The following is a 12799-nucleotide window of genomic DNA, read 5'->3' on the forward strand; positions in this document are numbered from 1 at the left end:
ATTAATCAATTAGTTAACTATTGGTAATAAAATTATTGTGTTTGGTATCTCAAACAAAGGAAAGAAATAGTACTGGACTGAAGTGGTGGTATAAGCTAAATTAGTCCCCTTTATAGATCGTCACCTGAGGCTTATTACAAATTTAATTACAGGATTGATCAAAACTAATTGACACACTTAATATAAGCTTTGTTTTTTTTAAAAGTATATATTTTTCTTTTGTATTTTGCTTGTTATTAAATCAAAAGGAAGTAGTGCTAGTAGATCTGTGAAGCTTTGTACCATTTTGAAGATCTATTTAACATGCTCTCGTGGCTGAGTTTTTGTGGGTATATTAAGTAGCAGAAATATAGGCTGGAAAAAAATGTTTTGAATTAAATATAATATTTAACTCTTTCTCTCCATAATTATTTTCTGTGTTTCAACCGAATTATCCATTTTGCTTATTTTGTAGTTCACTACCCTGTTGGGATTAAATTTCAATATCTTTTTTTGTCTGCTGTCAGAAATTTTATGAGCACTACATGGCCTAAATTGTGCTGATGTGCCAAAAAAAAACAATATAAACAATATCAAACATTGGGTGTTTTTTTTTTTGGTATAGCCCTTTTTATATACAACAAATTGATGTTTATAAAGCCTAAATGACATTGTATTATTTTGAATTTAAAAATAAAAACTTACAGGCTGTGGATAACTCTCATTAAAACAAGATCTAGGCAATATTTTATGATCCAAGTTGAACAAAATGTATTGTATATAAAAATTATATTAAATTGTCTTGAGCTCACTACCATGCAGAAATTAATATTAATTAAAATAGAGCCTTTTTTAGCCCCCAATCTTTAAAAAACATTGTATTTGGTAAAAACAAGAAAAATTTTATGTTTACCAAAGGGAAACTATTCAGGATTGAAGTGGTAGCAATTAAAAACATTTTTGGAGGAAAGAAAACTTTGCAAATGACTTCTATAATACAGACGCTACTTCAAAAAAGAAGATGATTACATCCTTACGTATGTCCCTAGGTCAATCTAGTCATGCATATTAATCAATGACTTAAATTCTGCCAAATCTTTGTTTTTCCTGGCTGGCTCAGCCAACCCATTCCATTCGCTATTAGCACTAGGGAAGAAGGAGCTTTTGTACAAATTTGTCCTAGCATATTGAACGAGGAATGTGCCTTTGTCTTTCTGAATATTTTATTTTAGATTTTGTTTTTCTATTGGAATATTATAGACTTATTAGTAATTTCATTGTCTTTTAGCTTAATAGAATAGTCTTTATTGTATTTATTCAGTTGTTAGATACTGAAATTTATGCTTATGTATTGGATATATTTGAGCTCAATGAAAAAATTGGGACGCTCTGTAACACTGCTAGAAAAAGTTTTTGAATAAGACACAAGCACTGTAATGATCCATCAAGCTTTTTATTAACTTCACTATACTAATCATAATATACATATTTGTTATAATTTGGCTATTATATCAGTTTCTTTCCAAGTAGGCCTACTTTGTTCTATACAATTCTTTAAAAAAAACTGCTATTGTCAACATTACTTAGTAAAAAGTGTTGGAGTATGGTATACGGATCATGTGAGTCTGTAACAGTTATTCATCATAACTTATGTACCTATATAGGCTTTTATCATATGATTGACATTTCCATGGTTTATATTACCCAGCCAGTTCTGGAATACCATCATGCCCATAAATACAAACTGCTTTTAGATTTATTTATTTTTTAATGTCGATATGCTAAAAATAGCAATAAGTAGTGTAAATATAGTTATTTTTATACCGGCAGCCGTTTTTGTCTTCATGTCATGCTTATGATCTGTTCTGATCTTTGTATTTATTTGTTGTGTATAGCTTGTTCAAAACTCTACTGGGTACTTAGTTTCTAATAGTCCCTCTAGTTGAGCCAGTAATGTCATGAGATTTTATTAGGTGCATGTGCTTTTCACATATTAACTCCTCTAATTGTTGTATTGATATTGTTGTACTATTTCACTATGGCATATTTGTTGTTGGGTCTCTAGACATGTATATACTTAAAATAGAAGCAGTTCTTTTAGTACTGCTAAAACAAATGGATGATTAGAATTTCTTGATCATTAATTATATAGACCAGTGCTACTCACAACTATATCAACAGCTGGTTAACTTAGGCTCTGTACATTATAGTTAATTATATATTTAATTGTATTTATTCTCATCATTCCAGAATTTTCCTACATATTTCTTTATACTATCATGTTCTCATGACTCTGTATTCTCCTACGTTGGTAAATAGTAATCTGTATTAACCCCTGGACTTGCAATTCCTTGGGAGTGTTCCGCAGCATTCAAAAGTTAATAAACATTCATCAGTTTTATTTACATTTTGCTTTAACAGATTTACTTTAATTTCAAAGGATGTTTATTTGAAAACAAACGTGAAATGCCCTGAGGTCAAAATTAATAGAATGACAAATATTTAGGAGGGAATGGAATTACTTAAGAAAACGGAATGACAGAAATTTGTGATGAAATACAGAAAATAAACCATTGTAGGGAAAGTTCATGCTTGCCCTCTAAGTCAATTGATTTAGTTTGTAGTTTAGAATTATTCTATATATTTTTTTTTATAGTAGTTGTGTGTTTTTATAATATAATATAATTAGAAGTTATGGATCTGGGCGTTTAGAATGTAAAGTGTTCACATTGTTTTATTCAAAGTTTATATCATGTTTATATAGTTTGAATTTGTTCTTGATGTAAATGTACAACTAATATTATTTAGCAGTAAAGACTTGGTGATGATCTACAAGTTTCCCCTTGTTTTTCATATATTGAAATGTGTACTCTTTTTGCCCCATAGGATTTTGTCTTAGAATATTTCTGTTCTTATTCTAGCATAATATGGCTTTAGAACCCCCATTGGGGTGCCTAAGGGCTGAGCCCATTGCACTGGCCGGGATGGAAGAAAGCCCCAACAATCTTGCCCCAACACTAGCCACACACTGTTCCTCAAGGGACAGTTTTTATGGTGTACAACTCCACGGTGGATGTGGCACAGAGAAGGAATTTGAGGGAGTTAAGGCCTAAAGTTCTAAGAGTCTTAGACCTAACTGTTAGGACAACAAGGAAGAAGAATATGGCTAATTTTATTTTTTTTTTTAATTAATTTTTTTATTTTTTTTGAATGAAAAGTGATTTAATTTTTAAAGTGTTTTTATTGTTTTTGATTAGCCATTTTAGTGTTCAACTCTTTGTGAATCTCCCTCACTAATTACAGGAAAACTGATTAAGAAGCTTCTAATTTTTTTTGTTTTTTTTTTTGATTTAAAAAACATGTATTTGACATTTAGAAGTAACATGACTAAGCCACCCAAATAACTAAATGCCAGCCTTAATTTAACGGTGTGTTTTGATTAATTTTTAACAAATTTCTGGCTTGGGTAACATCTTACTAGTACTTGTGAATGTCATTTAAATTTTACCTTCTTTCTAAATTTTGTGCATAAAAAAGTGAGGAATTATTATACACATTGTGCTAATCAATGCAACCAGCACATGTTTTATTTTAGTTTTACTCCCACTGCTCTGTTTCATTCATCTTTCTGTAACTCACTATCTCTACCTTTCTCTTTCACTTCTCTTTCTTATATTATCTCTTGGATGTCCTTTCCTTGACCCTACATTATCTTTTTTCAGTCACTTTTAATGTACTTCAATAGCAGAGATTTCTTTGGCAGATACTTGCAGTTTCCACGTAACCAGCATGATGGACTCTGAGAAAAAAAGTATAGTGACCATTTCTATCTAAGAAATGTTTACTATTCATCATTTTCTCATCTGGCTTTACACATAATCTACTGGTTGCTTAGGTCTGTGTGTCTCTCCAAGACCATTTACTTCACCTTATATGGCAATAGGCTAGATATTTTTTAAATTTATAATTTTGTGGGGTCATATATCTATTTACATTGCAGCTAGCTCTATGGTATCATTTGCTGTTTGGTGGGTCCTTTCTGCTCTGCCATTCATTTGGTTTGGTCCTTTCTGCTCTGCCATTTATTTGGTGGGTCCTTTCTGCTCTGCCATTCATTTGGTGGGTCCTTTCTGCTATGCCATTTGTTTGGTCCCATTCAGAGATGTATAAAATACATAATATATTTTAATTAAATTAATGGCCAATAGAATGTAGCTTAGTTGCAAGTTCTTGTTTTAGTAGTTTTTAATGCGATTAGTGTTGATACATTGCCATTAGTGCAAAGTATCAGAGAAGCACTTACAGAGTTGTTGGTTGTTATTAATGAGCTTAAACCTTGGAATATGAAATACATCTGCAATGGCTGGTAATGTCTTCTGTTTACTTTTGGGTTCATTTGATGTAGATGTTTATTAAGTTTAAACAAATGCAGCCCTGTGCTGATTTTAGATCTATGGAAAGTAGATCCCTATACCAGCAATAAATGTTTACTTATAGTTTTGTTTTTCTTGACATGGATGAACATTTATTTTTTTTTGCATAACAGCATTAAAAGATATGCTTACAGAAAAGAAAGAACAAATGTCTAGGAGTGGATTATGCTAATTCATAAGGCATCAATTTGGAAACTACAAAATATTTTTGTTTGATAAAGTGACAAAGTCTTTATTTTTGTTTTATTTACATATTTTAAAAAAAGCCAAATGCTCTATATTTGAATGCCTTATTGTATACGATATTCTCACCTAAAGTTGTTCTCTAACCATTATACTTTTAAATTGAAATAATTTCTGGTTAAGAAGTTTTTGTTTATCATTCCACACTTTATTAGTCCTCATATTTTATTTTGTTTAAATGCCAATTGTTATGTAACTTTCTCACCATTCACAAGTTATAATGAAATGTTTAACACTATGTCTAAAAATGTAACAGTTTTTACAATGTCACAGCTTTGATATGCAACTTGATTAGCAGAGGTCTGATTTTTTGTTAGCCTCCAATTAAGAGCTCTCAAATGTAGACCTGATTACATACATATACAAATTTGACATTTAGTGGTCTGTGAAAAATTTATATTAAAACCTGAATAATTACTTAGTGTTTTTATAAATCATTTATATATAGATCCTCTCAATCAAACAAAATTGGTCATCATTTTTATATTTTGCATAGTCATCAAAATATTTGACAATGGAGTCATTGTTAAGATTTCCTTGTAATGTCAATACTATGAAAACGAGCACAATATATGTTTATGCCCTATTGTGTATGTATGTTTATGTATGTTACAGAAAAGAAAAGCACTTAGCAACTAGTTGTTTCTGTAGTACAAATCAACGTGCCCATGTTTCAGTAGTTTGTTTCTGTCTAGGGGAAAGAACTTCTTTAGTCTTGGCAAGATCATTGCCCTTGTGATAATAAATTAATCAGCATGTGAGAGCTTTACTTGTTGTTGTTGCTAATATCTTTATTAATCAGATGTTTTCAATGTCCAAACTAGGACCATAAAGTATAAAGTTGCTTGCTCATTTTTTTGTGTGGAACTCATAAAAATTAAAATATAAAATGTAAAATACTAGAATACATAATATTTAGCAACATTATAAATCACTTAGATAAACAAAAGGTCCTTACTCCATACCAACATGGCTTTAGGAAATATAGGTCATGTTAAACTCAACTTGGCCTAATTGATGATTTTTTAAAAGACCTAGATAATAATGAGACTAAGGCATTTGACAAAGTTTACCATAGCTTGCTTAAAAAAGTAGGATATTATGGGATTACTGGATCATTGCACCAATGTATTCAGGATTTTCTGTAATAATAAATGGTTGTAATTCAACACCAATAACAGTAAACTCAAGTGTACCTCAAGGAATAGTCTTAGGTCCACTAATGTTTCTAATTTCCATAATGACCTACCAAATTGCAGTAGTTCAGGAAAACAAATGTATTTTTGTTTCTCCAGATGATTGCATATTAATTTAATAATAATATATAGAGCAATTACAACACAAGATACTGACATTTTACAAAGAGAATAAAAGAATTTACAGAAATGGGAATCAAATTGGAGCATGTCTTTTCATCCAGAAAAATGTCAGTTATTAAGAGTAACAACTAAACTAAAACAAATAAATACCACTTATTTTATTCATGGCTAACCAAGAAACTCTAAATGTTTGGTTGTAATAATAAATAAAAAGTTTTCATAGAATCTCCATATTGATTAAATTATTTAAAAATCAAGCAAAACATTGGGGTTTATTAAAAGAATTGTTTACAAATAAAACAAAAACTAAAATGCTATTTAACTTCACCTTAGCCAATAGTAGAATATGCATCCGCTGTTTGGGATCCCTCAAGAACACATAAAGAAACCCGAACAAATACAAAAATAGAGGAGTGAGATTTATAACAAAAGAATATTTAAATTTGAGTTAAGTAACACCATTAGTAAAATCACTGAATTTAGAGACATTTCAGGACAGAAGACAATAAAGTAAAGTAGCTATAATATATAAAACACTAATACATAATTTACTAATAGAAAAATAAAACTCAATAAAATACTTAGAAACACAGATAGGCATAAAGTCACATTTCTTGCTCCATATGCTAGACCAAATTTGTACAAGTGCTTCTTTCCTTGTGCCATTAGTCATTAGGGTATGCTATGGGTTGCCTGAATCAGCCTGGATAACCATCGACCTGTCTAAAATGCGAGTGAAACGTGTAGGACGTAATTATCTTCTCTTTTGATGCAACGTCTTTGCTCATAAGACGTAAGAAGATACTGTGCTATGATATCTTATTTCTCTTTCAGATTATTTTAGAAAGGTTAGATCTAAAGATAGATTCAACATCTGCAAAAAAGTATGCACCATGAAACAGAAAGCCATTCAATGTGACACCTGCGATAAATGGTACCATGCATCATGTCTCCATATGAATACACCTGTGTATTATGCCTTAGGCAACAAAGATGCATCATGGCACTGTGTACCGTGTGGGTTACCTCAGTTTACATCAGGACTGTTTGATTCCTTTGATGCAGACACTTCTAACCCATACAACATCCTAAACACCATCCCAAAACCAAACTCACCAACCACTAGCCAGATCCACTCCTGTTAAACCTAAATCTACTAAAATTAATACAACAGCCTCACTAAACTAACCTACTAAAGAAGTAACACCAAAATACCTTAAAACCTTAATAATAAATTTTCAAAGCATTAGGAACAAAACAGCAGACTTAGAAATTTTATTAGAATGTGAGAAACCAGACATAATTGCAGGCACAGAAACTTGGCTACATCCTGAAATTTATAATGCAGAAATTTTCAATAGTAATTATGAAATTTTTAGAAAAGATAGGGCTGATAATCATGGAGGAGTTCTTTTAGCAATAAAAAACACTCTTATAGCAGAAGAAATTACCTTACCTAACTCAAAAAATATAGAATCAACATTTTGTAAAATTAATACCACCTCAACATCCCTAATAATAGGCAGCATTTACAGACCACCAAATTCTAGTTTAGAATACATGCAGGAACTATGTAATCAGATTACTACACTTAAAGAGACAAATAAAAATGCAGTTTTTTGGATTATGGGTGATTTCAATCTACCTGATATAAATTGGAAAACACTAACCATAGATAAACACCAAAACCTTAAGGACATAAATGAGCTTTTCATAGAAACTTTACACAACCTAAGTTTAGATCAAATCATTAAAAAGCCAACTAGATTAAACAACACATTAGATCTCTTCTTAACCAACAGACCTGGATTAGTAGTTGATTATGATATTATCCCTGGTCTATCAGACCATGAGATCATAAAAATACACAGTCAGATAAAAGCAGTAGCCAATACAAAACCCAAAAGAAAAATCTTACTCTGGAATAAATGTAACCTAACACAACTACACCAAGCTGCATTAAACTTTCAACAAACATTCTTATTAGAAAAAGACATTAACCAACCAGTCGATGACCTCTGGGATTTCATTAAAAACCATCTTAAAAGCATTATAGAAAATCATATACCAACTAAATACACATCAAACAAAATAAATAAATGCTGGTTTAATAATAGACTAAAGAAGCTTTGTAAACAGAAGGAAAACCTATATAGAAAATTTAAAGAAACTAATGCAGAAAGAGTTTACAAAAAGTATATAAAAATTAAACACTTAACCCAAAAAGTAAGCAGACAGCTGCAGAGTGAATACATAAACAATGTAATATCTAAAGATAACAACAAAAACCTATGGTCATACATTAAGTCTAAGAAAATGGAAACAACAGGCGTAGCACCATTAAAAGATGAACATAACATAATACATAATGATAATGAAAGTAAAGCAAACATTCTAAACAAATACTTTGCATCAGCATTCTCAGCCCCAGGAGACAAAGACATATTACTGAATTTGAACCAAGTAGACAACATAGAAGATATAGTAGTACAAGAAAATGGAATTCAAAAAGTATTAGCCAACACCAAACCAAATAAAGCTTCTGGACCTGATGGTATTCCAGCTAGATTACTCAAAGAACTAAGTAATGAGCTAGCCCCAGTGTTCAAAATACTCTTTCAGGCTTCACTTATCCAGGGCAGAGTACCAAAGGACTGGAAAGAAGCTAATATTAATGTCACCCCCCCTATTTAAAAAAGGAGAAAAATCTGACCCAGGAAACTACAGACCAGTATCACTTACCAGCATCACATGTAAAATCCTAGAACACATAATATGTAGCAACATCATAAACCACTTAGACAAACATAATGTCCTCACACCATACCAACATGGCTTTAGGAAATATAGATCATGTGAAACACAACTAATAGGACTAATTGATGATTTTTCAAAAGGTTTAGATAATAGTGAACAAATAGATGCTATCTTACTAGATTTTTCTAAGGCTTTTGACAAAGTTCACCACCATAGTTTGCTTAAAAATTAAAATATTTCGGCATTAATGGTCCACTGCATCAGTGGATTAAAGACTTTCTGATTGGGAGAGAACAAACTGTAATGATAAATGGCTCTAAATCAACACCGATAACAGTAAACTCAGGTGTACCTCAAGGAACAGTCTTGGGTCCACTACTATTTTTAATTTACATAAATGACTTACCAAATTGCATTACTTCAGAAACAAAAGTCAGATTATTTGCAGACGATTGCATAATATATAGAACAATAAAAACAACACTAGACACAGATATTTTACAAAGAGAATTAGATGAATTACAGAAATGGGAATCAAATTGGAGCATGTCTTTCCACCTAGAAAAATGATAGTTGTTAAGAGTAACAAAAAAACTAAAACAAATTAATTCCACTTATCTTATTCATGGCAAACCAGTAACACAGACTAAAAACGCAAAATACCTAGGTGTTATAATAAATGAAAAACTGTCATGGAATCCACATATTGATGAAACTACAAAAAAATCAAACAAAGCATTAGGATTTATTAAAAGAAATTTCTATAAATCAAATAAGAACATAAAACTAAAATGTTATTTAACCTTGGTTAGGCCAATAATAGAATATGCATCCTCTGTTTGGGACCCCTCAACTCAAGAAAACATTAAGAAACTAGAACAGACACAAAATAGAGCAGTGCGATTCATAACAAACGAATATTCACATTTGACTAGAGTAACACCTTTAGTAAAATCACTAAATTTAGAAAGCCTTCAGGACAGAAGGCTCAAAAGTAAAGTAGCAATAATACATAAAACACTGAACCATAATCTTCAAATACAAAAACAAAATTTAATAAAATACTCTGAAAGACACAAAGATAAAGGCACATTCCTCGTCCCATATGCTAGGACAAATTTGTACAAATACTCTTTCTTCCCTAGTGCTATTAGAGCATGGAATGGGTTGCCTGAGCTAGCCAGGAAAATCAGTGACTTGGCAGAATTTAAGTCATTGGTTAATATGCATGACTAAATGCATGACGCGTAGGACGTAATCATCTTCTTTTTTGAAGTAACGTCTGTATTATATAAGAAGAAGAAGGTTAAAGTTTGTAGTAGGCTACTCAGGATGTAGGAGAAGGAACAACAGCGTAGCTAGGGTCTTTGATACCCAGTGTGGAAACTCCTTTTAATGCCCTACACACACAAAACATTCAAAATAACATGTACTTCATTGTCACTGCTCAATAGTATGAGTGTTCTTGAGTTGTGTTAGGGCCTCTTCTGGCCTCGTTAGAGTGTTCTTGTTTTACTAATAAAAATATCTAATGCCAAGACACCACATCATGTAGATTTACCAACAGACTCCAGGGATAGCAGTAGCAGACATGAAATTTTATTACAGTGGTTCTCCAACGTGTTCTTGTGACACTCCCATACAAAACAGTTTCCATTTGCGTTCCTAACCATCAGCTGCAATGTCTGGGGGTGGGGGAGCGCAGTGACACAAAAAGAAATGCGAGGCGGTACACAGGCGTCAAGCGTTTATATGCCATCTTAGCTTTAGGAATGCATTTTTCTAGCGTCTACAGCACATTATTCCCCATAGAAACGGGCCAAATCTGGCTAGTACTGCGAGGAGCATTGGAACCAACTGTAGGTAACGTCTGTTGTGTGATGGGCTTTATGCTCATGAAATCATGTTCGCGCTAGTCAAGGTGCATTGTAGTGAACTCGTTCTGGTCAGCAAAAGATGGTTACAAATGAGTTGGCAGAGAAATTTTTATTCATATCTAACTTCATTTCATCTACTCAAATATTCAAATAGATATGTAACACATTTTTTTTTGTATACTGAATTAAAAAAACTTCATAACAATTTGAGTCAAGAAATGCGTAGGGCGTAATATCTTCTTTTTTTAAGTAACGTCTGAAATTTATAAGATAAGACAGTACCAGGAAAAGAAGAAGAGGCAGACAGAGAAAGCGATGGGAAGACCACACAAAAAAATAAGAGAAAAATGGAGAACGACTGTCAGCATTCCATGTGTGGTGAGCAATGGTTCTATAGACTAAGAGATATGTGAAGTTGGTGAATTTTCATATCACAAATCGAGACGAATTTATTGAATTCTTTTCATGTATATATTTTCCCCACTAGAATATCTTTAACTGTATGCATATTACGTTATTCCAATTTTTAAAATATAAAAGTGATGCAATTTGAAAAGACAGAGTGGTTTAGGCTGGTTCCTTTGCCATTCTATCTTGGTTCGAGAGTTACCTGATCTTCTGACAATTAAGAAGTAAAGTTCGAGTAGAGTGGTCAACAGGATAACTGTGTCCCCCAGAGCGTATTCAAATGACGGTTCATTTGCATAGACGGATGAGTAACTTGACCGGGGCCCGGCTCTGACTGAGTATTAAATTGTATTCTAATCGGATTTGGCGAAGACACCCCGAAGCCATTCGATTGGTTGTCGGAAACACCCCGAAGCGATTTCATTGGCCAGGTGGAACACCCCGAAGAGTTCTCATTGGTCGTTGAGTTGTGGTAGCCAATTTTAAAGGTACTAATAGGTGAGGTCAAAATGGCATGGGGCACTTGACATGCTGTTTACCCGGTATCCTGATGCCAATAGCTCTTAATTTGTAAGTCTCTTAAACATAAACACACAAGTGATAGGGCGCGCTGACCTCTGGCACTCAACTCTCACCAAACAGTAAGTCTTTATTGCGAGCATTTCTTTTGTAAATTCACATACCTTAAGCACTATAGCAATATATGCCATTAATTTTACTAAATAGGCCTAATACAGAGGCGGCTTAAGTAGTGCGCGGGGCCCTGGGCGAAGTCATATCAGGACCATGACTATTCATAAGATGTGCTAATCGTGACAAAATATTCTTTTTAAGGTGAGGCCCCCCCTAAAGCACGGGACCTTGGGCGGTTGTCTCTGCCCATTAGTTAGGTATTCTCTTTCTTTTAGTTGTGACTTAAAGAGAACGAAATATTCGATGATTGGGCTGCCAATCAGTGGTTCACATATTATACTAAATAGGATCCGCGAAGTATAGCCAATATTGCCAAATAGTGAAAAAAAAATATCATATAACTTTTTTTTTTTAAAAAAGATAGCTAATCAACAGTGCTTTATTCTGTAAACAGGATACGCCAAAAAAAAAGTTGTCTCCACCGTAGATGGGAGTGTTTAATAGGGCTGTATTTCTGCTGTCTACTTAAAAAGTATTTAACGAATCAATTCTTTTTACACAAAACATTTTCAGTAGGCTACATTTCAAGATGTTACTTTCGTATACAAACTCTTCAAATCAAAATGAAAAAAAAAACAAAACAAAAAAAAAAAAAAACAAGATGACTAATAGAATGTGTTTTCACACAAGCTCAGAGGCTTCACATAAATGTTTGCACGATGGGCTGCCGTTTTTTTGAAGGAAAGGGGGGGGGGCAGAAACGTAATATGGAACTACCTGACAACCTCTTTCCGTTTTAATAGATCTACCATTAATATTGATTTATCCCGAAAGTTGTGACAAGTCTGCGCTATGAATATTGTTCTCTTGTCACGCAGCCCAGATGATAAAAGTCAAAACGTTGTCCGTCAAGACAATTTAGGAAATAAGGCTCATATGTTTTGATATTCCTGCTATATCAATTTCGGTTTTATCATTATTTTGTTTCCTTTTTTTTTTTTAATTGTATTTTTAGGTTTGTATTTTAGGGTTAGGGTTTTAATCCAGTTTTGTCAAGCAGTAAAAGAGTTAGTGGCCAGTGCACGTACAAATACAACGTTTAGTGAAACTGTAGCCTGGAATGGTTTATAGTTTCTTTTCTTCATCTTAC

This window comes from Biomphalaria glabrata, chromosome 7, assembly GCF_947242115.1.
Source record: "Biomphalaria glabrata chromosome 7, xgBioGlab47.1, whole genome shotgun sequence".
Classification (NCBI taxonomy): Eukaryota; Metazoa; Mollusca; class Gastropoda; family Planorbidae; genus Biomphalaria; species Biomphalaria glabrata.